The 25,601-nt window shown below is 44.0% G+C and overlaps 1 protein-coding gene across 3 annotated transcripts in view; it reads left to right on the top strand.

The window, feature by feature from the left end:
* FAM76B (family with sequence similarity 76 member B) overlaps positions 1-25,601 on the top strand; it is a 135,345-nt gene that overhangs the window by 87,235 nt on the left and 22,509 nt on the right. The window lies entirely within an intron of this gene.

Below are 25,601 nucleotides of genomic sequence, written 5' to 3'. Positions count from 1 at the left end.
CAGGATTGATACCCAAGTACAGATTTGAGGGGAAGAGGTAATGCTGTAACCTTTTTGGCTGCCAAATGTAAGAAGTGGTGGGAGGTGGTACCAAAAGGCTTCTCGGCTCAGAATTGGAGTTGTGTTATTGTTAGTTTACTCCTTCTGGAATGGAGATTCCTAAATAGAGTCTGGATAATGCAGTCTGTATATTCAACAAGATATACAGGAATTTCGGCAAAGAATATCTTCATTAGGATAGCACATCCCACAAGGGAACATAAATAACTAGTTGACCTGATCAGTAACTTTATTGTGTACTACTTTATAGTTTTCCTTAATTAAAAACGTGTGCATCCTGGTGCACCTGGACAGATAGTTAACAAGTAGCAGCTCCACGCCATATCAAAGGATTGTCCAACGCGCACTGCTCAGTTGTCGTAGTGAAGTGGAATGTCACCGTTTTTAGCCCAGTTCATAACTAGACTACTCACATTTTCAAATATGAGGAACTCCTAGTTAATGGGAGAATGGTTTAACATCAAGCACAATGTGATCCAAGTATAATGAATGTATACGGAGAGTATGGAACTTGTGAAGTATGATGGTCAGTGGCTCAATGGCCAAGGCAATTAATCTGCAATTGGGGACATCCCTGCAGTGTATCCATATGTGTCAGAGTAGAGTCTAGGCCATTCACCTTAACCCATGTCACTGGGCTGCGTGCATAACAGTTTCTCCCGTTTTAAAGCCTTACTTGTATCCAATGAAGTGTCCTAAATAGAAAGTTTTATTTCACGGAGTTGAATGCTTTAGTCGTGTAAACTAAGACCGCCTCAGCATTACTTTTCTGACGGAGCTAATGAAGGATAGAAAAGAGTGCAAAGGTGTCTTGATGTGTAGTGACCCGATATAAAGCCAGAATTATCCAATAAAACTAGGCAATGTTTTTGACCAGAATTCTCATTTGGAGTCACCAGATGTAGTCAACCTATCTTGGTTCAGGTGACTATCTGAAGGCAGTAGAAAGTCTGAATTAACCACTTCCTGGTATATCTGGATGCAGTGTTGGGGTGGGGGGGTCCAGGATAACTATGTATGGCTTGTACAATTGGACACCACTGCCCAAGTGTCCCTTTGACATGCTGTTGATTGTGGCCCTAATTTCTGCAATAGGGATCCTAATATCTTTTAGTTATCATTTACCAGCCATGCACGTGTGGTGCTTGTAAGGTATTGTTGAAATGTCACTGGCAGCGGGAGGCACAAAGTTGCAAATAGAAATTCATACTGATGATGCCATCTGCATCATAAACCTGCTTACCTGTGTCCTCCTTTATGCGTGCTGATCCCCAGACTGCCTGTCTCAGAATCAGAGTGCTTAGACAGATGATTGCTCTGGATGAACACTTTAAAGGCACCCCAAACTACAGCAAAGCTAGATACTGGGACCGCTTTATTCTTAAAATTCTCCTGTTGCCACTCTGAGGTCCTCGTGGAATCCTACATCCAGCAGAGCCCCACTAGGAAATTTATAGCAGCAGACTGGGGGCAGCTACATTTGTACCACTGGGGGAGTGGTCAGAGTATGGTCTTGCCAGATACTAAAACCCTATGACCCAATTACTTAAGTTCATGGTCCTCAAACGGATCTATTTTAGGTGAAGAGTGATGCACTGAGGAATAGAACATGAAGGAGTTTTCAGTGGCTTATCTAGTACTGCTTCTGTTCACCAATTTGTATTGATAAATCAACTGAACAAGCATTTTCCTGGCTGCAGTTGAAGGCTTGGACATTACTTGCTCTATCTAGTTTAGGATCCAGGATTAAGTTGAAATCCCTACACCAGAGTACAGTGAGGGTCCTGGTTGGATCTCATTGTCACGACCTCTTGAAATTAAAATGTGAAGGACGATCTGAGTTCTGTCCTTATGTGTCGACTGTTGTAATGTGCTTGTTCCAGAGGAAACCTTGCACTTGTAAATAGCAACGCTCATCATCGGTCATTGATTTCAATTGCAATGGAATATCCCTCCTGATAAACACAACCACCTCTGTATGACTGGTGGAAAAGAATGCAAAATACCCCAGAGAGAGAAATCTGCCCACAATACTGCCTCCATTATCCTCGGACAGGCGACTCTCTTGACGTAGAAGGATATTCACTCTTCTTACCAGAGAGGCCTTTATTTCTGAGAATTGTTTAAGCCAGACATTCCAGTTGAGAAAGCGCCCCTTTATACCTGCCTGCACCTTCCTTCTAACACTACCTTCCATACTCTGCATGGAAAATGCATGAGAATCTGCTATGGCTTAACAGCAGGCAGCTTGAGTATATAGAACTATCCAAACGGGGCGAACACATGAGGCTGCCAGTACCGCTCCCAATCCATTCGTGCAACATTGGTGGGGGCATGTTTAAGTCACATGGTCATGCTGCACTGCCTGACAATCCACACACGTGGCAAAGGTAAAAGTAGTGATGTGTTAATAAGAAGCAAGCACCATACCATTAGGAGGTCATCTGATCTTGGCGAATAGAGCTCAATAACTGTTTTCTACACTAATTTCCTACTCACTACTTCTTATATGTAGGGTTTCCAGTAACTGATTAAACCACACCACGGCAAATATTTGTTTTTCGTTGGAAAACTGAAAATACTGAATTTTGTTGCACTTAAGTTACTTCGGCACAAAGTAGTATAAGTGGAGTCCCTATCTCTAAGCTCTTTTCTGTGATGAATACTGCACTAAAGCCCATGGTAAACCTCCCAACATGCCATTGGGACCCTGCCCACGTTTTCTGGGCCCCAGGACCTACTACCAACTCCCTCTCAATCATTTGTAAAGCGCACTAATCACCCGTGAGGGTCTCACGGCGCGCGGGGGGCGCGTGCAGCTACTGCTCTAACAGCCAGGTCTTCAGGTGTCTCCTGAAGGTCAGCAGGTCCTGGGTCTGTCGCAGATGGGTGGGTAGAGTGTTCCATGTCTTGGCGGGGAGGTAGGAAAAAGATCTGCTGCTGGTGGTCGTCCTGTGGATGTGTGGCACAGTGGCGAGGGCGAAGTCAGCGGAGCAAAGCTGGCGGTTTGGGGTGCAGAAGGTGAATTGTTTGTTGAGGTATGCTGGGCTGGTGTTGTGGAGTGCTTTGTGAGCGTGGGTGAGGAGCTTGAAGGTGATCCTCTTGTTGACTGGGAGCCAGTGCAGGTCTCTAAGGTGGGCTGTGAAGTGGGAGCCACAGGGGATGTAGAGGATGAGGCATGCGGAGGCGTTCTGTATGCATTGTAGTCTTTTCTGGAGTTTGGCTGTGGTTCCTGCGTAGAGGGCATTGCCGTAGTCCAGTCTACTGCTGACGAGGGCCTGGGTGACCGTCCTTCTGGTTCTGGTGGAGATCCATCTGTAAACCTTGCGAAGCATGCGGAGGGTGTTGAAGCAGGAGGAGGAGACGGTGTTAACTTGCTGGGTCATTGAGAGCGATGAGTCCAGGATGAATCCCAGGTTGCGTGCGTGGTCAGTGGGTGTTGGTGCGGCTCCCAGTCGTCCCAGGCGGAGGGAGTGGTGCCGAGGATGAGGACCTCTGTCTTGTCTGAGTTTAGTTTCAGGCGACTGTTCTGCATCCATGAAGGCGACGGCTTTCATTCTTTCGTAGAGGTTGGATTTGGCGGTGGCGGGGTCCTTAGTGAGTGAGAGGATCAGCTGGGTGTTGGCGTAGGAGATGATGTTGAGGTTGGGTCATCGGGCGATGTTTGCGAGCGGTGAAATGTAGATGTTGAAGAGCGTTGGGCTGAGGGATGATCCTTGGGGTACGCCACAGGAGATCTTGGTCGCTTTAGATCGAAATGGGGGGAGGCGGACCCTCTGGGTTCTGTCGGTGAGGAAGGAGGTGATCCAGTCCAGGGCTTTGTCGCAGATCCCTACGTTGTGGAGGTGTGTACGTAGGGTGTGGTGGCAGACGGTGTCGAAGGCGGCCGAGAGGTCCAGGAGGATGAGGGCTGCGGTTTCGTTGTTGTCCAGTAGGGTCCTGATGTAGGTGGCAGCGATGAGGGCAGTTTCGGTGCTGTGATTGCTGCGGAATCAATATTGGGACCGGTCCAGGATGATGTTCTCCTCAAGGAAGTGGGTCAGTTGCCTGTTGACGATCTTCTCGATTACTTTCGCCGGGAACGGGAGCAGGGAGATGGGCCGGACGTTCTTGAGGTCTTTTGGGTCCGCTGTGGGTTTCTTGAGTAGGGCGTTGATCTCGGCGTGCTTCCAGCTTTCCGGGAAGGTGGTGGTCTCGAAGGAGCTGTTGATGATCTTCCGGAGTTGGGGTGCAATGGTGCGGTTTGCTTTGTTGAAGATGTGGTGAGGGCAGGAGGTCGGATGGTGAGCTGGAGTGGATGGTGTTGCTGCTGTCGTTGATGTGGGTCCAGTAGAGCAGGAGGTTGGTGAGGCTGGGGGGCGGTGAGTCTGCGGTGTCGGCGCTGTTGGGAGGGTCTGGGTGTTGAAGCTGTCGTGGATGTCTGCGATCTTGCGGTGAAAGAAGGTGGCTAGGGAGTCGCATAGGTCTTGTGATAGCGGGATGTCGCTGGGGTTGGAGAGTTCCTTCACAATGTTGAAGAGCTCTTTGCTGTTGTGCGCGTTGTTGTCGATGCGTTCCTTGAAGAAGGTCCTTTTGGTGGCTTGAATGAGTTGGTGGTGCTTGCGGCTGGCATTATTGAGGGCTGCGTGGTTGTCCGGTGTCTGTTTTTGGCGCCACTTTTTCTCGAGTCTTTGGCATGTCAGCTTGGACTCCTGGAGTTTGGTGGTGAACCAGGTGGCCTTTCTGTTGGTGCCTCTGTTTGAGGGTTCATAGATCGGGGCGAGAGTGTTGGCGCAGTCGTCGATCCATTGCTTGAGGTTGCGAGCGGCTGTGTCTGTGGTGTCGGTAGATGGGTCTCGGGCGAGGGTGGTGAAGAGCTGATCTTCGGTGACCTTGTTCCAGCTGTGGTGGGGGATTCGTTGCGGGTGGTGGTGCGTGGTGGGTTTGTTGAAGGTGAAGTGGACGCAGCGGTGGTTGGTCCAGTGGTGTTTGCTGGTATGGTTGAAGGTGATGTGGTCGCTGGCGGAAAAGATGGGGTCGAGCCCTCTCATTTTTGGCACATGACCCACACCATCTGGCTTTAGCTCTCTAGCAGTTGATGTTCTTCATTTAATGACTGCTTATCAAGCTGTGTTTGTTCATTCCACACAGGACAAGTACATGTAGGACAACATCTGCCCAGAAGACAAATATAAAATTGCTAGTGTACGTCCCACATGCTTTAGAAGGGGACACAGTAGCACTCGCACTGCTTTCACATTTTTTTTTTTTTAAAAAGCCTTAGAGAAATCATTGCTCAGCGCTCCTCTCACTGACCAAGTAAACACAAGATGCACCAGCACAGCATAACAATATAAGGAGAAGAATAGATTTGCGAACAAACACCGATTTTGCTATGTGATCTTCCTACTTTTAGCAGTTGATCACCTATGTCTACTTAATTCACAGTGTGCCCTACATAGGCTAACGACCTAGGGCCACCTGCAGGTTATGAAGTTTCTTTGCTTCCATAGTTTTTCATACAGCACAGTTCGCTGTCACTGCAGTGTATCTAGCACACACTATGCATAATATATTATTAGCTCATTAGCAGTGTTTTCTCCTTGTGACAAGGGAGAGCAGGCACAGTGCCAGATCACACAGTAAAATACATTTATTAGCCCATTTCTTTCTTCATATCTTGAGACAAAGAGTAGTAAAGATAACAGTGGCTTACAGTAATGGAGCAAGGAAAACCTCACAAGATAGACCTCGAGTTGTAAGTAGAAAATCATCTTTCAGCGGATCGCTGCCATTTGACTAAAGAAAAGAGCAGAAAGCATGTGTGCTAAATGCCTACTGGTAACCCTTTTATCTACAGCAACCAAATCTTAATGAGGTGCAAACATATCTCGAGTCATGGACATCCTTGACATTGAGTAGACTGGTCTGCTGGGAAGACGAGTTTGAATGTTGGGAAACGAGACAGACAGGGAGGTGAGAGAAATAATTAAATGTTTCAAGGGAGAGACTCTTTAAAGGAAAGCATCGAATTGAAGAGGTAAGGGGAAGGAATGAAGTAATTAAAAGCAAAATTCCTGGTACACTGGAAAAACACTGTCCCCTTATTTTTTTTTTTGGGTCAAATAAAGTAAACACTAATAACTGATTTTTGCAAGTTATGAAAATACTGGAAAACACTGAAAATACTCCACTGGAAATCACAAGAACTGAAAATGGGAAAGCCTGGTTATACCATTCAGTCTAATCTGCCTGCTAACTTCCTTAACAGGAAGTCCCACCCGTGCACCACTGTTACTAAATTTCCCACTTGGTAATAATACTCCCTGTACAAGCAACATGTACATAAGCAGATGAATCCACATATAAGACTATAAATAGCAGTTACAAACAAAACTTTAGGGCCAAATCATTTGGTAAATCCCAGTCCCAATCACGGACACTGTCTCTGTTTAGCCACACTGCCAGATACTAAGAGTGTTCTCCCTATTCCCATCTTCTTCAGAAATGCAGAGGATCATTTAACCTAAGAGTTTCCCTCGAGAGTATGACTTTCAGGTGAGCCGGATAGAGCACAGCATATAGAATCGTGATCTGTAGAGTTTTCATGATATTCACGGAAGCTCTTCTGGGCGGTTTCGGTAAAAAGGAAATTTAAGCAACAGAATAGATTAGTCCCTTCTTCTGCCAGGCTAGTCGAACAATAACCCAGTCCATGTAGTTTAGCATGTGCACAATGATATGCTTGTCCAGAGTGCTTGGACCCAATGATTGATGAAAACACTCCACATTGAATATAAGCGAGAAACTTGTTTTGCTAAAGAAAGGTACTGGCAAGTTATCCGCAAAAGTGTCTATGCAACCTGCGTCCATAGTATGTGAAACCCTGACTATTCAAATATTGTTGTACCAGGACCTTATACTTCTTTGTTTTAATAAAACAAGCTCTAGAACCCTTCATCTTCAGCCGCTTTTCATAGTATGTTGAAGCTTCTTATTGTGTGCCTGAGAATCAGTGATCTGCCATGTCTATTTGAGGGCTCCGTTTGTTTTGCCATTGTTAGTAAAAAGGGTCAGGTTCATGTTTAGAAGAGGAGAATGAACACTGGTTACTGTAGAAATCTCCAGTGGCGGCGCTTCATTGTCTACTCAACAGCAAGGTCATTGTTCGAGGAAACAAGTGTTTCACCTATCCATGGTTGCATTCCCATGTTCTGCGTATCAATAGTACTATCCAGCTTAGCAGTGCTAGTTTTACTTTAATGGATAGTGACTACCATCTTCTACAGCTATAGTGACCAACTTGGCCCATAAAAATAGCAGTATCACTGCCCAAACAGTCCACAAGACCCAACACAATACATTTTTAGTTCAAGAAAGCAGAGGATCCAGGTAGACTTTAAACCTTTGATAATCCTCAGATAGGCATTTCTCTTCTAACATTGGTTTGAAGCAGTAACAAATTAAGCAATTGTGACAGCAAAGGCCTCTTTCACTTGGTCGGTATGCCTTGCGTGTATCACTTGGCTGATGTCTTGAAACAAATTCATTCTCACAGATGACCAGACAGAGATTGCTTCGGTGTCGATGAGGTCCCCAGAAATTCTTCTGCTCCGGTAAAATTTGGGTGGTGTCATTAGCCATCTATATTGATCAAGCCCCAGGTCTCAATGCGCTTGGACCGCAGAGGCCCCACTCTGCCTCCACTCCAAGGCCAGGCTACGTTGATCCAGCTACAGGCCATGATCAGGCATTCCTCCACCCAATGGCTCCCTACTCCCCTGCACTTACCAACCCCACCTCGTTGCCCCGCTGGGCTGAGCGGACCTTTGGGCTTCCTTTTCCAAGAAGACTGTGCAAGGGAAGGAGGAGGGTTCTCTGGCTGTGGTTGCAGCTTGTGCAATCTATGAAAGTCATCATCCAACCCCTCCCACCCCCCATAGTAATTGGAGTACAAGATTTTTAATCTACCTTTTTCTTTAACTAGAAGCTATTCAGATTAACTCAGAAGAGACGGATATGAAAAAGAGGGTAATGAGATAAAAACAAGGGCAATTGTGGAGACAAAGTAAGCAGGGAAATATTTAGCTGAGAAGATAGAGATAGAGGAACGATAATGATCAGGAGTTGGAGATAAAAGATATTTTAAAGTAGAAAATGGACAAAAACTAGAAAAATTAATAAAGGAATGAAAATAGTCCTAATTTCCAACTTTTAAAGCTTGATTGAAAAAGGCATGAAATAGAAGAATGGACTGAAAAAGAATTGTAAAGTTATGCCTATGACATAGACACTGCTTTACGAAGCTTAACAGACAGAGAGAAGGTAACCTATGGTAGTAAATTGAGCACGAAAAAGAAGACTGGAAAAAAGGGTGGATGAAATGGTATCGAGCAAACCTAAAGTAAATCCAAGGATTCACAATAATAGTTTGGAGGCTATCTGGCTATCCAAATAGAATATTAACGGTGAATGTCAGAGTGAATAGGGAATGATTAAAACATGATTTGAAAAGTGAGCAGCTGGTGGACCACACTTTCCAGAGATTGCAAAGGAAAATATTTGAAGGCACATTGCCTAATGTAACCTCTTCAACATAAATAGTGTAAGATGGTGGTGATTGCAATCTGTAAGATGTGATAATGGAATAAAGCACAGACCAGTCATGAAAAGTGACGCTTCAAGGAGGAAAACAACCGGCAAAAATAGAGCATATAATACATAATCAAGGTCATCATGCTAAGGCGGAAAAAGTCCAGAAGGCTGGAAAACCACCAGGTATAAAATAGCGGAAGGGTTATAGATTTGCGCAAGTGAAGAGAATTTGAATGAGTTCCAAGGATCTAGTTAGGTAGGAATTAGATACCCACACCACTGTCAGTGCTCTGTCTCCTAGCAATGTCAGAGAAGGAGGATATAGAAGACGATAAAGCAGCACAAGGTTGAGTTGAAAGATGAAAGCCGGGTCTCAATTAGAAAAAGAAACAAAGTTGAAGTAATGGGAATAAATCGGTATCTTGTTGATGGAGAAAAAGAAGAAGCCTGATGGTCTTATAAATTATTAGGCTATAGGATGGACTGTGCCACAATCGATTTTTCTTAAAGAGTATAATCCATAAGTATTTTACAGTCACTATTAAAAAAAAATTCTATTGATATCCAACAATTAAAGCAGATTGTAAATCACAATTATTGCTCCTGTTTTTATGCAAGTTTTTGTTAAACTTTCCCATCAGTATTTATCCATATTTATTTTCTTCTATTGTTATCTGTATTTATCCAAATTTATTTTGGGTGCTTTTAATAAAAAATAGGCCTTAACTAGTATAAATTATAAGGGGCCTGCTGCAAATGGATGAGTGATCAGTTTTAGTGCTATAAGATCACCTATACGATACATCACTCATAGGCAATATTCTCATATTAGCATTGTAGTATAAGCACATGCACTCCTTAACTACTGAAAACTTTGCTGGAAAACTGCCCCTTTTTGAGCTTCTGTCAGTTTGCAACGCGATCATGATCGACATCATTGAAAATAGCTCAAATAAAGAATTATTCAGTTTTTCTCAGATTTAAAAATAAATATAGACAGAAAAAATGATGGTTTTCTGAAGACTTTGCTATGAATACATGATCATTGTTGGTATAATATCCAATGACAAATCTTTCAAACAGACAGGCCGAGATAAAGAGCACTACTTGGTTTGCCGCCCTATCAACTTACATTCTGGTGATCCCTCAAGAGCACCCTGACTAATTTCTCAGTGATAAACCACTAGGGCTATTCATGGGTGTCCCACCTACAAACCCACTTCTTGGAAATCCTATCTGATACATAACCAAGCCCCTCCTGCATCAATTGTCCAATCTGGGCTTCAGCATTCTCCCGGTTAGTCATAACATTCAGCATCTCACCCCAGGTTTGGTCCCCATCAGATTTCCTCACCACTTTTGTCTCCTTCATATGCAATATTATGCTTTCAAGCTCAGCCCATTTCTGACCTTTTGCTCTTCATCTTGCTACACATGGAGCTGCCAATGATTTCCAGTCCATTTCTAGCTTTGCCTCTGAAATCAGCAAAGGCATATCTATGATCCTGATAATAGGATTATTTTTCAAAGCTGAGGAAATGGGCCCAGAAAACAAATCTCCAGTGTCAGGAGATTATCCAGATGTGTAGAGTCAGTCAGGGATTGTGTTATGGCCTTCAAGTACACTACCATTTTGCTTCAGTGACCCCACACCTGAGACAAGATGAATTGGCACCCCAGTATGCTTAGAAGTTTGGGTTTGAATACATTGTTATTGGCATTTACGTTTGTTTGAATAGCAAGTAAACCAATGGTAATAAACAAATATAGCATTCCTTCCCTCCCCTCGCATGTCCTTCTCTCCCTTCTCAGCATGCTTCCCCCACTGCTTTCAAGGTTTTACTTCCACTTCTCAACAGTGGTGATGATATCTCACTTTATGGTTGCAAAACTGTGGTGTAGTAACCGTTCAGGTAAGATTCACCCAATAGCCTTAAGACCCTGAGTCACCTTGGACAAGAAAGTTATTTATAGTCTTTGCTAAAGAAGTCGAGGAGCAAGCTCTATTGTTTCGTAAAGTATTTTCTTCACATTGAGCTGCTTTCAATACCTTTTCTATTTACAAAATCCACCATAGCTTTGCAATCCATTTGTTGTCCGAGGGCGGCATCCGCTATCCCCACAATGAAAGGATTGTTTGCTTTAGAGCAATAGTTGAGAGATGAGCCTACCCTTTCCGCAATGTAAGGGGTATATATCTGTAGCTGAGCGACAAGGTAATATCACTTTGGAGCATTTGGCTAAGTTAGAGTCTGTGATCTTTTCGACAAACCTCAAAATGGTTTATTCTTGGGCAAGGCCACAGTTTGTGTCAAATTCCCATCTTCCCCGTACTCCCTCCAGCAAAGTGAGATTCACCCCCACCTCATTCTTGTCAAGCGTGTAGGCGAGTCGTGCCAGCAATATAGAGTTTTCAGCGTTGTTTCTTTACTACTAGCATGAGATGCAAAGTTATTTGTTCTCACTAGGAACTTTCCGTTGTTCTTGGTCTAGAGTAATATGCAGCTCTTTTTCCCTGGTACACTGGAAAGCAAATTTCTGGTCTTCTTGTCTAGTGTACAGTATGTTATAGATTTTAGATGTCACATGCCCATCACTCATTCAGGGTAGTAGATATTTTTCAACAGCGGTCAGGGTTCGGGTGACTGCCTGTTTGATTCTGGGATTGAGCAACCAATGGCATAGTTAAAGATAACAGACGCGTTAGTTGTTCAAAGGACTTGATACCACGGTCAAATATCTCTGGGAGTCTTACGCCCCCTTCCCCCTCTAATCATTCATAATATGGGGTCCTATGCAAGCACGGTGTAAAGTCTGTGTTTCCCCAAAGTGGGGTGAATGGTGATGGGAATGTGGTCAGCCCACATTTAACTGCAGTCTTATCCCAGATTTCTAAGGTGGCCATTCTTACTGGAGTTTTGTAGACTGTGTAAGTGGGCTATGTGTTATGCTGCCAGGGTACTCCCCAGAGGGGTCCTGCAGCCATTGTATGATCAATCATACACCACCCTTTTTTTGGTCTCTCTAAATGTCAAATGATTCAGAACCCACAAATGTGCTGCTGTGTAATTGGATAGATCGGATATTTCCAACCCCCACCACCCCCCTATCTTGGTTGCAATCAGCATTGGCGCCTAGCTATCCTTTCCATTTTACCTTGACAGATGTATGAGTAAAACAATGATTGCATGTCGTTGTAAGAAATTGGCCTGATGGTTGACTGGGTAAGGCACAAGCAAACCCTAAATTAACATGTGCTCAAACCTCTGGGAGCTTGGCTCAGGGCAGTCGCACTTAACTGTGTTAAGTATTTGTTCAGCACTTCAAACAGTAACACAGTGAAAACACACCACAAAAGGAGCCCACAACAGTATTAGAAAAATAGAGTGATTTTTAATAAATAAACAAAACCAAAACTACATAAATCCAATTTGTAGAACTGGAGATATTAAATTTCTAAGGTTTCAGTGAACATTGCGCTGAAAAAGCACAAAGCGCCAACTGTGTATCTGGTTGCGCTGAACTGGGACAAAGTCATAAATTCAGGTGAACCGCAATGGAGCGCGGGCTGGCTATGAAATGAAATGAAATGAATGAGGCATTTATAGAGCGCATGGCTACCCTAGGGCCTCCCAGCGCTGAGAACCAGACGGCGAGGGGCAGATTAAATTATACCTTAGGAAAAAGATGCGTCTTCAAAAGCCGTCGGAAGGGCAGGTATTCCTCCTCCAAGCGGATAGAGTCTGGGAGGGTGTTCAAGGTCTTAAAAGCGACATAGGAGAAACAGCGACCTCCACATCTGGTCCTGACAATTCTCGGTACCATGGCAAGGCGCTTATTTTCAGAGCGAAGGTGCCTTCTGGGATGGTATGGAGAAACTATCCTTTGAAGGATTAAAGGACCATTTGCGGCCATGATTTTGTGCGTGACACAGAGGGCCTTGAATTTAATCCTTTCCAATATAGGGAGCCAGTGCAATTGTCTAATTGCTCTTTTTGCTAATTCTCGCCGTGAAGTTTGCAAGAGAATTCTTGCCGCACAGTTCTGGACCTTCTGTAGTATGCATATTGTGGACTGGGGGGCTCCTAAATATAGGGCATTAGCGTAGTCCAGGCGCGGCAGTATTCGTGCCTGGAGGAGTAGTCTTCTTGCATGAAATGGGAGAAGAGGCAAGATCTTTCGTGCTGACTTCAAAATCCCGAAGCAGCACCCAGCTACCTTGCTAGCCTGTGTCTTCATGTCTAATCTTGCATCCAGCCAGACTCCTAAGCTCTTGATGTGATTTTTAGGAGTGGGCGGGTTTCCCATACAACTAGGCCATGCTAACGGCATGTCTGGAGGCAAAGGTTTTCCCAGCAGCATAAGGTCTGTTTTTGCTCCATTGAGCTGGAGGCAGGACTCTTTCATCCAGACGGATATTTCCTCCAGGCATCTGGAAAGATTACTTCCTGGGTGTCCTGGGTCTTTAAGGGAGACAATCAACTGAGTATCATCGGCATACGTAACAATTTGTATGCCGAATGCCTCCACAATTTTGGCTAAAGGACACATGTAAATATTAAAAAGAGTGGGGCTAAGTCATGAGCCCTGAGGCACTCCACTCTTCAAAGGCACATTCCTAGAAGTCACATTCTCCTCAAAGAGCTGGAATGTGCGGCCTTCCAGAAAGGAGGCTATCCATCTCAGTGCGGTACCGTTCATCCCCATCTCGTGACATCTTGTAATGAGAATCTGGTGGTTGACGGTATCAAAAGCCGCACTGAGATCAAGGAGGATTATTGCAGCTGATCCTCCTGAGTCCATAATTTTCCTTGCCTCCTCTACTACGGCAATCAGGGCAGTTTCCGTGCCCTGTCGAGATCTAAAGCCAGTCTGTGTTGAGTGCAAACAGTCATGTTCCTCCAGATAAGTGGAAAGGGTAGTATTGACGTACTTCTCTGCTATTTTAGCTACTCCCGGGAGCAGGGAGATAGGGCGATAGTTGGCCATTACCTCCGGATCTGATCCAGGTTTTTTTTAGCAGGGCCTTTACCATCGCTTCCTTCCATAGTGAAGGAATCTTGCCTGTTGACAGTGAGGAGTTAATAAGAGTTGCGATAACAGGGGCTACTTCTGGGGCCACCTTGTGCAACACCGTGGGGGGCGCCTGGTCTTTAGGGGAGCCTGATTTAAGTTTATTAAGTAAGGACATCGCTGTATCTGAATCCAGGGGCGGAAAAGATTCCAGACTCTGGTCTCGGCGGTCTCTAGTTTCTTGCATCGAGGCATCAAGGTCAGAAGTGATAACTGTCGAAAAGGCTGAGTAGATCGCCTGTACTTTATCGTGGAAATACTCTGCTAAATTGTTACAGCGACCTTGTACATCAGTAGGGGTCGTCGTGGTGAATGGAGGGGTAGTCAAAGACTTAAAAATTTAAAAAATTTCTTTAGGAGAGTTAGGTGCTGATAAAATCTTTGCTTCATAAAACTTAGATTGTGTTTTCGTAATCTCGGTTATATACAATTTTAGTGCATCACGATAGACTTTCTTTTTTTCAAGTGAAAAGTCTTTCCTCCACTGCCTCTCGAGTTGCTTACAATTCCTTTTACGATCTCTCAGCTCCATAGTAAACCAAGCAACTTTTTTTGGGCCCTTTTTAATGTCCCTGAGTTTTATGGGGGCTAATACGTCCAGTGAATTTTTAATCCAGAGATTAAATTGTAAATTTGCCTTCTCAGGGTCAGGGTCTAGACAGGGACGGGTTTCTTTGAGAATGGCAGCCCATTCTTCCACAGAAATATTAGACCAATTCCGGTTCAGAATTTTGGAGTGGTTTCCCGCTTTCCTACTCGTGGAGGCTGACCAGGAAAATTAGATAAGATAATGGTCAGTCCAGGGGAGCGGCTGTGGGTCGTCTACAGAGATCCAGTTAGGCCCGTTGAACAAAGTACCTTAAATCCTGGTTGTGAAGCGTTGCGAGGATCTGTGTCGATGTGCAGCACAGCCGAAGCGATGCATCTGTTCTGAGATGCAGCTCGGCTGCGTTGTGAGATCCTGTTGTGTCGAGGGCAAGGATTCTGTCGACAGGGTTTGTGATGCGAAGTCCGGTGTCGGGTATGTGGCGCATAGTAGGGGCAATGGGTTGGTTCCAAAGAGGTGCGGTGCAGAGTTTGTCATCGATGCAGCCTTCAATGAGAGATGCAAGGGCCTGCCGTAACGATGTATCATGCAGCACCCGTTCCGAAGGTGGTGTGGGTTGTGGCAGCAATGCAAGTCTTTGCAACGGGTCCAATCCCCTAAGCAACTCAGAAGCGTCGTTTCTGCTTGGGTTTGCGTCGCACAGCAGAGTAGACGAGTCAGTTCAGGCAGGTCAGCACAGCAAAGCAGGTGTCCAGCAGAGTGGCAGTCCTTCAGCAGCACAGTAGTCCTTATTCTTGGCAGTGTATCCACATTTCCATAAGTGTACTGAAGCAATGGTGTCTGGGGTCCGGTATTTATACCCAGCACTGCCTTTGAAGTGGAAGGGAAGCTTCTAGATGTTTCCCTTCGAAGACCCCCCAGCATCCTGCTCTCCCATGTCCTGGATGTACGGTGGGGTATACCCATCCTGCCAGTGATGGCCCTTCCATGCACACCTAAGCTCCTTACTATATGTGGTTGTCTAGGAGGGATACACAAAACCCAACTGTTAGCTACACCCAGTCATGTGACCAGAGACATGTTACAGGCACTAAATGAATAAGGCCGAAAAGTGCAAACTTTCTAAAAGTGGCATTTGCAGAATGGCAACTTAAAATCCGACTTCACTATACGTTAGAGTTTTAAACTGTGATTCCAGAGACACCAAAATTGATCTGGTCATCTCTTCTCATTTTGAAATGACACTTATAAAGTGTAACAAGGCAGCTCAAATGTTATCCTATGGGCGAGATAGGCCTTGCAGTAGTGAAAAACGAATGTTAGAGTTTTTCACCACTAGGACATGTAAAACTTAAAAGTACATGTCCACTTTTTTAATACATTAAACCCTGCCCTCTGGTCTGTCCAGGGCCTACGTTAGTGGTCACTTATATGTACATGTGTATTTATATGTATGTGTATGTATTGTGTACACATCCACCCATCTAGACCTTTAAACTCTGAGATAGCATTCCTGGTCAAATGCACCCAAAGTAGGTTTGCAAGTAATTTGCGTCACTTGTTGCCTAATTCATATACGTGTTGTTTAGCTTAGCCAGGAGATATGCTGCCCTGTCTGTTTCCAGAGTTTTAATTTGGCTGCGGGTCACACATATTTTTCTCCAAACTTTTTGAAAGTCTGCCTGTGAATTTGTTCAAACATTATGAGATCTTCTGTGATTTTCTCACATAAGGCTACTGCATTTTCTGCTTGTGAACTGCCTCTGCTATAAAACTTTCTGCAAAGGACTGCCTTCAACGTATCACATGTGTAGCTGCAGGTATATCCCCTGAATCCTGGTGTTTGCTGTATTATTTGATACTCTTCTTAATATTGGTGGCTGTCACTGGGTCTTTTAATAAGGTAATCATGTAGTCAACACACACCCTTATGTCTCCCTGTGAGGTTGCGGGGGGCAAGTGTGTGTGCTCGAACTAAGGTGCATAAAACTGGTATGTGGTCCACGAGAGTAATGGGGTACTGTGTGACATCTATGAGGTCCTGGAGTAGTTGTTGTCTAAGAATATGTAGTCTAATCTAGTATGCAACTTATATGTATTAAAAAGGGACGATTGGGCACATGTAGTATCACTTTACTAAGGACTTGTAAGTTAAATATGCCAATTAGGTATAAGCCAATATTACCATGTTTAGAGGAGAGAGCACATGCCCTTTAGCACTGGTTAGCAGTGGTAAAGTGCTTGGAGTCCCAAGGCCAACAAAAACAAGGTCATAAAACAACGGAGGAAGGCAAAAAGTTCGTAGAAGTCCACCCTGAGGCTGACCGGACTAACAGTCGTATATGTAGTCTTTTGGAATATTAAGGACTAAAGTTCGAGAATCCTGGATAAGATTGACACCTTGTATGCCACTAATCTGTCTAGGAGGAAGAGTCCATTAACATTCCAATTTCTGAGTTTGGACTGTACTCCCCTATTTACCTGTGTAGATGAAGTTCTTTAGTTTTTCTCAGGGTGTTCTTTAGTGTTTGCCAGGGTAGTGACTCGGACCAAACCCAGGTAGTTGATGATGGTCTTCACAAAATGTTGCAACATCATTATCTGTAGTTTGTCAATCGTCGTTTTGGTTGTCGAAGTGTTAAGAATCTCCCGTAACCCTCTTTCAGATTGCCTGTTTTGAAGACACTCTCGTATTTCAGCGCCTCGTGTTATCAGGTTCACCAAAACTATACAAGGCTATACATTTACTCCTGGCCTCGTCCGTCTTGGGACGGGCAGTAGGCCCAACAGGCATGTTTTCGGGGTGTTGATATGGTATCTGCTCATTATATGTGTGATGCAGTTGCAAGCTTCAGTCCAGAAAGCGTGTAGGGTTGTGAACTGCCATGTCATGTGGAAAAAATCTGTGTGGTCTGAACTGCATTGGGGACATTTATGCAACACAGTGCCGAACACCCTGTGTAACTGGGAAGGGGTCAAGTATACGTGGTGGACACAATTAAACTGTAACAATTTCAGACCCCTATTCCTCGAAATTTGCTGCATAGGGCTCAAAACCCGACCCCAATCTGTCAGCAAAGTCAATTTGTGAATCTTTACTCCAGCAGCATCTTAGTCCAGACGGCGCCGGCCCTTCCGTCTGTCCCAGTGGAGCGAGCGATGCTAAAATGACGAGTAGGATAGGAGGAGATCCAGTTTAGGAGGGTCTCTTGCTGCAAAAATCTTTCAGCCTCTGAAGTAGCATCAGGTGAAAGACTATATGAAAGTTGGCCCACAGGTCTAGTGTTAATATGGTGTTGGCTCCATTTCAGCTGACTGTGAACTTAATCAACCTAGACGGAGATCAGAGTGACTTGGGCTCTTTGGCCAGGTCAGCCAGCAGTGTGGTGATCAAAAGTATATTGTTTTCGGATAAAAAACTGGTGACCCGGTTGAATGGCACTCTTGAGAGGCTTGCTTACAATGGGGCCATTGGAGATTGGTCGGTCACTGGCTGAAACTGTTGCTTTGAGGTTTTGTTTCCTCATGATGTAATTGAAGTAGCAGGTCTTGCGTTTGTGGGGAATGATAGCATAACCGGAGCTGGACCATGTCATGATGGGGTGCATGTGGGCAGCTGTGAGGTGATTGGCAGCTTTGCCTCAGAAGTATTGGCAGCTTGGAGGTGAGCACAGTGACAACAGGCATCCTTTGTACAACATGCTATCCGCTATCTGAGCTGATCTGAGTGACTGATCAAGAATGCTGCAGGGATTTCATCAAAATGCACTCTGTAACAAAGATGTGTCACACTTGGCAGGGCTGGTGACCAATTACATGGGGTTTCTAGTGGAGAGTGATCAAAGCTGCAGAAGATCGAGCACAAACACGATCAGAAGGTTGCAAACCTTTTGTCCAGTGTTTAATGTGTGATGGTGGACCCCACCGGCATTCAGTTGAGGGGACTTGGACACTTTTTCACAACAGTGTGAGACTGATCCTGACCAATTTATATAACATTATTGGCATGTTTGTCATTGCTGGTTGAGTTCATGAAGTGGGTGGCTGGTCATGGCGGCAGCACTGAAAGCTCTGCTAAACTTGAGGGTGAAGGCATTGCAAGTTTCTGACCGTGCTTGTCACTGTGGCATAAAGGTGTTCTTACTATATGCTCATCCAATCACTGGCACCTTTGCAGCCCAATAGCCACGTAGGTGTTAACTGTAATTTGGATTCTGTTGTAAATGTAGTTGTGGCCCGTCCCCTGCCAAAGTGGCGGGGCTAGGGGTTAAAAATAAATAAATAAATAAAACGGACTGAACACCGCCACCAATGCCGCCGTCTCCCACATCGCTCTCTCCCTTCTTCTGGGCACATGCTCCCAGACTGCACTGCCGCCAATCATGACGCTGCATGAGAGCAGCATCGGAATTGGCCTCAGCGCTGGAAACTTGCGCTCCCAGGCAGACTGGAAGCCAGTGCCTGCTCTCTCCAGCCCCAGCAGCGCAGCTCGGGCGGAGAGAGCTTTACTGCGCCGGACGGTTTGGCTGGCATGAGATGGGTAGCCAAACCCTCATGCCCAGTGAAGTGAGTGCACTACCACTCCCCCACCAGCAGTGTCATCCCCTGGACCCGCCCCCAAGACTAGTCCGTGTCCTGGGGGCAGGTCCATGGAATTAATTTAAAACGTTAATAAAAACGGGTTTAAAACTAGTTTTATTTGAGCGTGGTGGCAGGGCTCCTCTGCCCTAATGGAGGGGCTGCCGCTGTGTAAATAAATGACATAGGTTTTAAACTATGGAAAGTGCCAAGGGAAACATTTTCTAGAGGGCAGACCTCTGCACCAGACCCCCTTCTGGGAAACTCTCACTTGCAGCAACATAGCTTTGGCAATCTCTGTGCACGCGTGGGCGGTGGCCTCCTAAGAAAAACTTTGGGCAGCTGCCTCCCGCCATGACGCAGCCTCTTTTTCACATTGAAACCTGGAGGATTTCCTTCTCCCTCCCAGCTTTCCCCTTAAAGAGTTAACATCAGCAGTGAAAGCTTCCCTCACTCTCTGAGAAGGCACAACATCGGTGTCAGGGGTGCAAGTTGTCGTTACTCAGAGATAAGACACAACACAGCAACAGCGGAACAGGTACCACATGAGCATCATCTGGGCAAGCTTCCCTCAAACACAGAACTGGTACCAGTAAATTCAAAGGTTTCATTGCAAAATTTAAAAACCTGTACATTAAGAGTTCCTCATTAGCGGAACCTAGCAACCAAGTGGCACTGTGATTACCCAACATGAAAGCTAATAAGCCTTTATCAGGGAGATGGACCTTACTGGCCTTATGATCTTAAATGTCCCTGTTGAGGACATCTCCTGCTCCAGGGTCATTCAGAGAGAGGGACACTCTCAAATCAGATTAGAATGATACCAGAACCCTTGGGAGTAAGCAGTAGAAATAAAGATGGGAGAATCCTTCACCTTGCTGAGAACTGATATTCAAGATGGCACCAATGCGCACTGCTGATGCCTGAGAGGAAGGCTTAAGTAGTACTGCAATGCATAAACCAATGTGTTTCTAGTAGAGTGCATTACGTTACGGCGATCAAGGGACCAAAGTGCTATATTTTCTAGAGTTCAGCAGTGAACTGGTACTACACAAAGACTTCTCCTCAGTGGTGGCCCAATAAGGCAATGGAGCACACAAATAGAGTTGCTGGTAAATATAGCCACAGACTGTGGTAGTCACAGACTTTGGGTTATGATCAATTTCACTGGGCTACGTAACAATAGCTTCTGATAGTGTCAAAAATTGGGAACCTACCGCCATCCTACAGGTTGCTTATGGTAGTTACAGCGAAGAGTTGCAGAACTTGTGTTGGTGTTCTCTTGTCAAAATGCCTTTGTTAATTCATTGAAAGCATGTTTAGCCAGGGACAGAGCAAGGACTTCTCAAAACTGGTATTGAACAGATCTTCTTATAATTAAAAGGAATCCCAGAGCCACCAAGGTTAAGTGTCTGAAAACCAAGTTGAAAGATGACAGAACGGTTGGCGTTAAAATCAGAGCATAATATAGATCCGCCACAGAGAATGCAAAAAAAAGTACCATTTGAGCAGAATGTTGGAAGCAGGTTATTAATTGAATAAATAAATTATTCTATTTTCTCACAGAAGTTGGTCAAGTGATTCTCTGTCCAGAATCAATAGAGATTACTGAGGAAAGATCCCAAGTGTTACAAGTATTTTTTAAAGACATTTTAAAATTTGGCCGACAGGATACTCCATCAACAAAACACACAAGAGGATGAACGGAATGTTGCACATTGGCAAAACATTCACCCCCAGTCACAGATCTGGGTTTAATCAATCAAAACATGGCCGATATCTGTAGTAAGTAGCCAGACTCCATACAAATTGTAGGATATAAAGGTTTATTGTAACCTTCAGCGCCCACGATACAGCATAGCCATTTACAGCCTCTTCTCCTAACTTCCTGGCAGCAACTGACATACCGGTTACTGCTAAACCCTTAGGAACATTCCTATCTCCCCTTCACATTGTACGTTCTACACATTCTAATATTCCTGTCTCAATATTCTATACGTCCTCTTACCACACCTTCCACCTTACAACAAATAAAATTTACATTTTAGTATAATACATAATATTTAAATTCGCTTGGATCTCTTATCTTTTGCGAACGAGAAATTACATTGCTGGAGACCTTATTGGCAGTTGTTTCCCGCAGATGAACTTCAACACCACGACTATCCATTACTTGTGGTTGCAACAAAGTCTGCCAGTCTACCCATCTCCTGTTTTTGATAATATCCTGTGTGGGAGAAATTTTGACCAGTTGTCTTCTCTTCCACCAACCTTCCCCTTCCAATAAAATTGACCCTTTTACAATTTGGACTAGTACAGTAAACTTGGACTGTCCTTTCTTGATTTTTGTAGGATATTTAGCCAAAACCCAATCATCTAGATTGAAATCCTTGTCACAGGAATAATGTTTCTTGTCAAAACACTGTTTCATCTTAGCTGTTTTCAATACAACTGAACGTGAAATGCTTTCACTAGCCGGTAATCTTTGCACACTGCCTGCTTTACTTTTCAACCAACTGGGAAATAGGCTCATGTGAACCTTGCAACCTCTTCATAAAGTGAAAGGTACTTCATCTATGGTGCTTTGGGGAATAATATTAGAATTCCACACTTTGTCACTCAAATATGTTCTCACATCTAGGCCGGAGGTGAGATCTGTTTGTATTCCCTCTATCAGAATTATATTAGCCATCTCTACTAAACCATTAGAACTAGATGAATACAAAGCAACTTTTTGATGTCTAATGTCATAGTATTTAAAACATGTTTTTATATGCTCAGATACAAGGTGAGTCCCATTAGCAGTTCCAATCTTTTTCTGAGACCCCTCTAATTTAAACACCTTTTCTAAGAATGTAATGACAGTATTAGTACTGGGTGACTCAATAAAGGAATGGTAAATCCACTTTGAAAGACAATCTATTAAGACAATCAAATATTTCATTTTACAACGCAATAGGGTAAATGGACCTGAGAAGTCCAAACTAATTGTATCCCATTCACAAGAAGGAAATGAACCAGTTGTAAAGGAGCTTCCTTCGCTTTCCAATGTTTGTCAGAGATAAAACAATCAGGACATTTGTCAATCACACACTTCACATTACTCTCTAAAGATGGCCAACTATAAACTGTTCAATTCTTTTACATGTGGAAATTCCTGGGTGTCCTTGATGAGCTAATTTTATCAGCTCATGTCTCAAATCTTCTGGTGGAATGAATACCTCCCCTCGCATAACAATTCCATTAACCACTGGTAGTTCATCTGAGATTTTACAAAATGTTTTCAGATCAGTGGGTAAACAGCTCATCTCGAGCCAGCATTGCACAATGTACTGCATAACTTTGGACAAGTTTGCATCAGACTGAGTCGCCTCCATCCACTTCTCTTCCATTATCTTGCCACCACACTCACAAATTGCATCCAAAACTTCAACCACACATTCTGTGTTCTCAAGTATTTCACTCTCGTTATCATGCAATGACCTCTGTGATAAGCAATCAGGTTGGAAATTCTTGCCCCCTGAAAGATGTTTGACCTCAAAATTGTACTTCTGTAGTTTGGATACTAATCTAATTAACCTTGCAGAAGTGTTACTGGACCCTTTACCTGAGTATATGCACAAGTGGCTTATGGTCCGTAAACAAGTCAATTCTGCATCCCCAAATCTACACTTTGATTGTGTACTGTCCATATGGCATCCAATGCCTCTCTTTCTATGGTACTGTAGTACCTCTCTGATTGTTGAAGTGTCCTAGACGAAAAACCAATTGTTTGTTCCTTTCCATTAACCCATTGGCTCAGGACTGCTCCAAGACCAGTTAACTCATTCCGTGCTCATGACGGAACCACGCCGTCATGAGCCACGGTTGCCGTGTGCTCATGACGGAGTGGTTCCGTCATGCTGCGGCCGTTGGCGGCCGCGCCGCCCACGCGGCGCTAATTCCCCGCCTGTGCGGGCGATTAGCGCTGTGGTCAGAGTCATGACGGAACCACTCCGTCATGAGCACAGCCCAACCGTGGCTCATGACGGAGTGGCTCCGTCATGAGCACCGCGCCACCGCGCTGCCCCCCCGCACCCCCCAGCGCTGCGGCGGAATTTCCGCCGCAGCGAAGGGGTTAAACTGGCATCAATGGTGATTACGCATTTGCACTCAGTCTTATACGGTTTCAATGCAGGCGCCTCAATAAGGATTCTCTTCACCTCACTAAACACCTCTTCCAATTCTGCAGTCCATACAAACTTCACTCCTTTCCTCAACAGCATTCTTAATGGTTCCACCTTACAAGAGTAGCCTTGTACAAATCTGGCATAATACACCGCAAGACCTAGGAATGACCTCAGACTATCTTTAGCCTCTTGTGTAGCTCTTTTCAGTGGAAACATGGGCATTATTCCAGATGACAGTAGAGTCTGACCCAAATATTCTAACTTTTGCACTTCAAATTGGCATTGGCTTTCTGATTGTCATGCCAGTTTCTGACGTGTTTTCAAAACTATCCAAAATACAATTATCATTTTGTGTATCTTTTGCAAATATCAGGATATTGTCCTCACAGGCTTGTACTTCCTGCATATCACCAAATAATTTGTCCATAAGCTTTTGGAAGACTTTTGCCGCTGATGCCAACCCAAATGGAAGTCTTCAATACTCAAAGGCTCAAAATTGTGTGATAAATGGTTGTCAGTTCCTTTGAAGCTGGTGTTAGAGCAATTTGGTGATACGCAGTGTGCAAGTCTATCAGGGAAAAACCTCTGCATCACCTAAAGTTGCTAACCAATGCTGAATTTTAGATATAGGATGGCAATCCGTCATAATATTTTTATTTAATGTGCGTAAATCAGCACATAATCTCAACTCCCCCGATTTCTTCTTAGTGACAACTCTGTGGGAAACCCATTGGGAAGATACAGTTGGTTTAATGATACATTGTGAGCACAAATACTAAAGATTTTTCCTCTCTGGCACACTACGTACCTTATGGACAACTGGGTGAACATCTGGTTTGAGCTTAATGTGATGCTCAAACCCTTTGACAAAACCAACTTTCTCCTGGAAAATATCCACACATTTTCTACAAATGGACTCAATGTTTTGAGATATTGCCTCAATGCTAGCTGCTTGCTCATTAATGTGATCTTTAATCCACGTCTACTCACCCACTCTCACTGGATCTTCAGACCCGGTAACCAAATATAGGCCCATCCTAGCTTAATCTTTCCACCCAATGATGTTCTTCCCTTTAACAGCAACGTGAACTTTGGTGGAGGTAAATCTACACAGGCATTTAACTTTGGTTTGAAAGTAACCAATTATATCAATGTCTTTCTCAGTAAAAGATTTAGGATTGATATTAGCAGGAATGAGCTTGATGTTATCACCCCCAGCCATCCAAGAATGTAGAATCTCTCAATATGGTTATGAGAGAACCGGAGTCAACTATAACCTGCAAGATAAAGTCAGCAATCTTGGCTTCCACCAAAGGTCCTTTCATAACTTTAGAATCCATTATAGAATTACATTCTACAGTTAAAATTACATTAATTGTCTTTTCTAAAGCTGTTTCCTCTACAAGTTCTGTACTGTTCACTTTGATAGGTGTCTTGTTACCTCTGCACAACGTTTGGAAATTACCAACTTTCTTACAGGCTGTTCAGTGTTTCCCAAGTGCGGGACAGTTAGGATTATTACCAATATGACTTTTCGAGCTGCATCTGTAACAATGAACACTTGTTTTCTTACAAATTGTCATTCCAACGTACACTAACCGCACGCAGTGCTTCTGTATATTCCTCAACATCTCCATTCCTAGTGTTTACTAGATTCACCGGAACCCCATCATTCAAAGCTTTATAGGAAATAATAGAATATTCAATTCATTTTGCTAGCTCTATAACTTCCATAAAGGTAGAGTTTCTACATGCCAATAATCTCTCGTGAATCTTATGTGAATAAGAATTAAAAACGAATTGGTCATGAATGGAAATATCAATATGTGCCCCAAATTCACGTTTCCGCAAGTATTCTCAAAGCAGAAACCTACTCTTCCACACTGATCTATGTTCTGCTTTCGTTTTACAAATTTGTGTCTCTCAAGTAAAATACTGGGTTCTTCACAAAAACGCTTGCGTACTCTCTCAATCGCTTCTTCATATCGATCAGTCTTTCCATCCCTATCGCCTGTCGTATTAGTGTTGCTACAGGGAAATTATCAAACACTTCTTGAGCAGCGTGCCCAAGACTACCATATAATAAAGCTAATTTCCTTGCTGAAGAGTATCTAGTAGCATCCACCGTAACTACATAATTCTGAAATCATTTAAACCACCGCTTCCACTTACTTGATGGTTTACCAGGCTGCTGTAGAAAAGGTGGTGGTTGGACAAACTGGTGTGGCAACGCCTGCGTAATCATACTGTCAGATAATGACTAAAAACAACACAATTAATAATGAATGACAGAATGTGGTAATTATATAAACATACTGCTCTTAATGTATCTCAGGTGTGCCCAACACTGTACTGGAGACAACCACTAGTAATAATTAGGTCTTTCTTGCTTGCTTGCAGTGCGCCTATTAACGTGAAGAACATTGTCTCAATAATAATATCAAATACTGAAGATATTTGTTAAAATTTAGGGTTGCCTGTCACCGGAGGTGCAGGCTGACAAAACTTGATGCCTTAGAACGGAAGATTCAACATGAAAACGAACTTCAATCACACGCTCCGACACGTGGGCCTGTTACGATGCCCAAAGCAAGATGGCT

The sequence above is a fragment of the Triturus cristatus genome, chromosome 8 (assembly GCF_964204655.1).
Source record: "Triturus cristatus chromosome 8, aTriCri1.1, whole genome shotgun sequence".
Taxonomy (NCBI): Eukaryota; Metazoa; Chordata; class Amphibia; order Caudata; family Salamandridae; genus Triturus; species Triturus cristatus.
The sequence above is the reverse complement of the archived record's forward strand: the minus strand, read 5'-3'. Positions and strand labels throughout refer to the sequence as shown.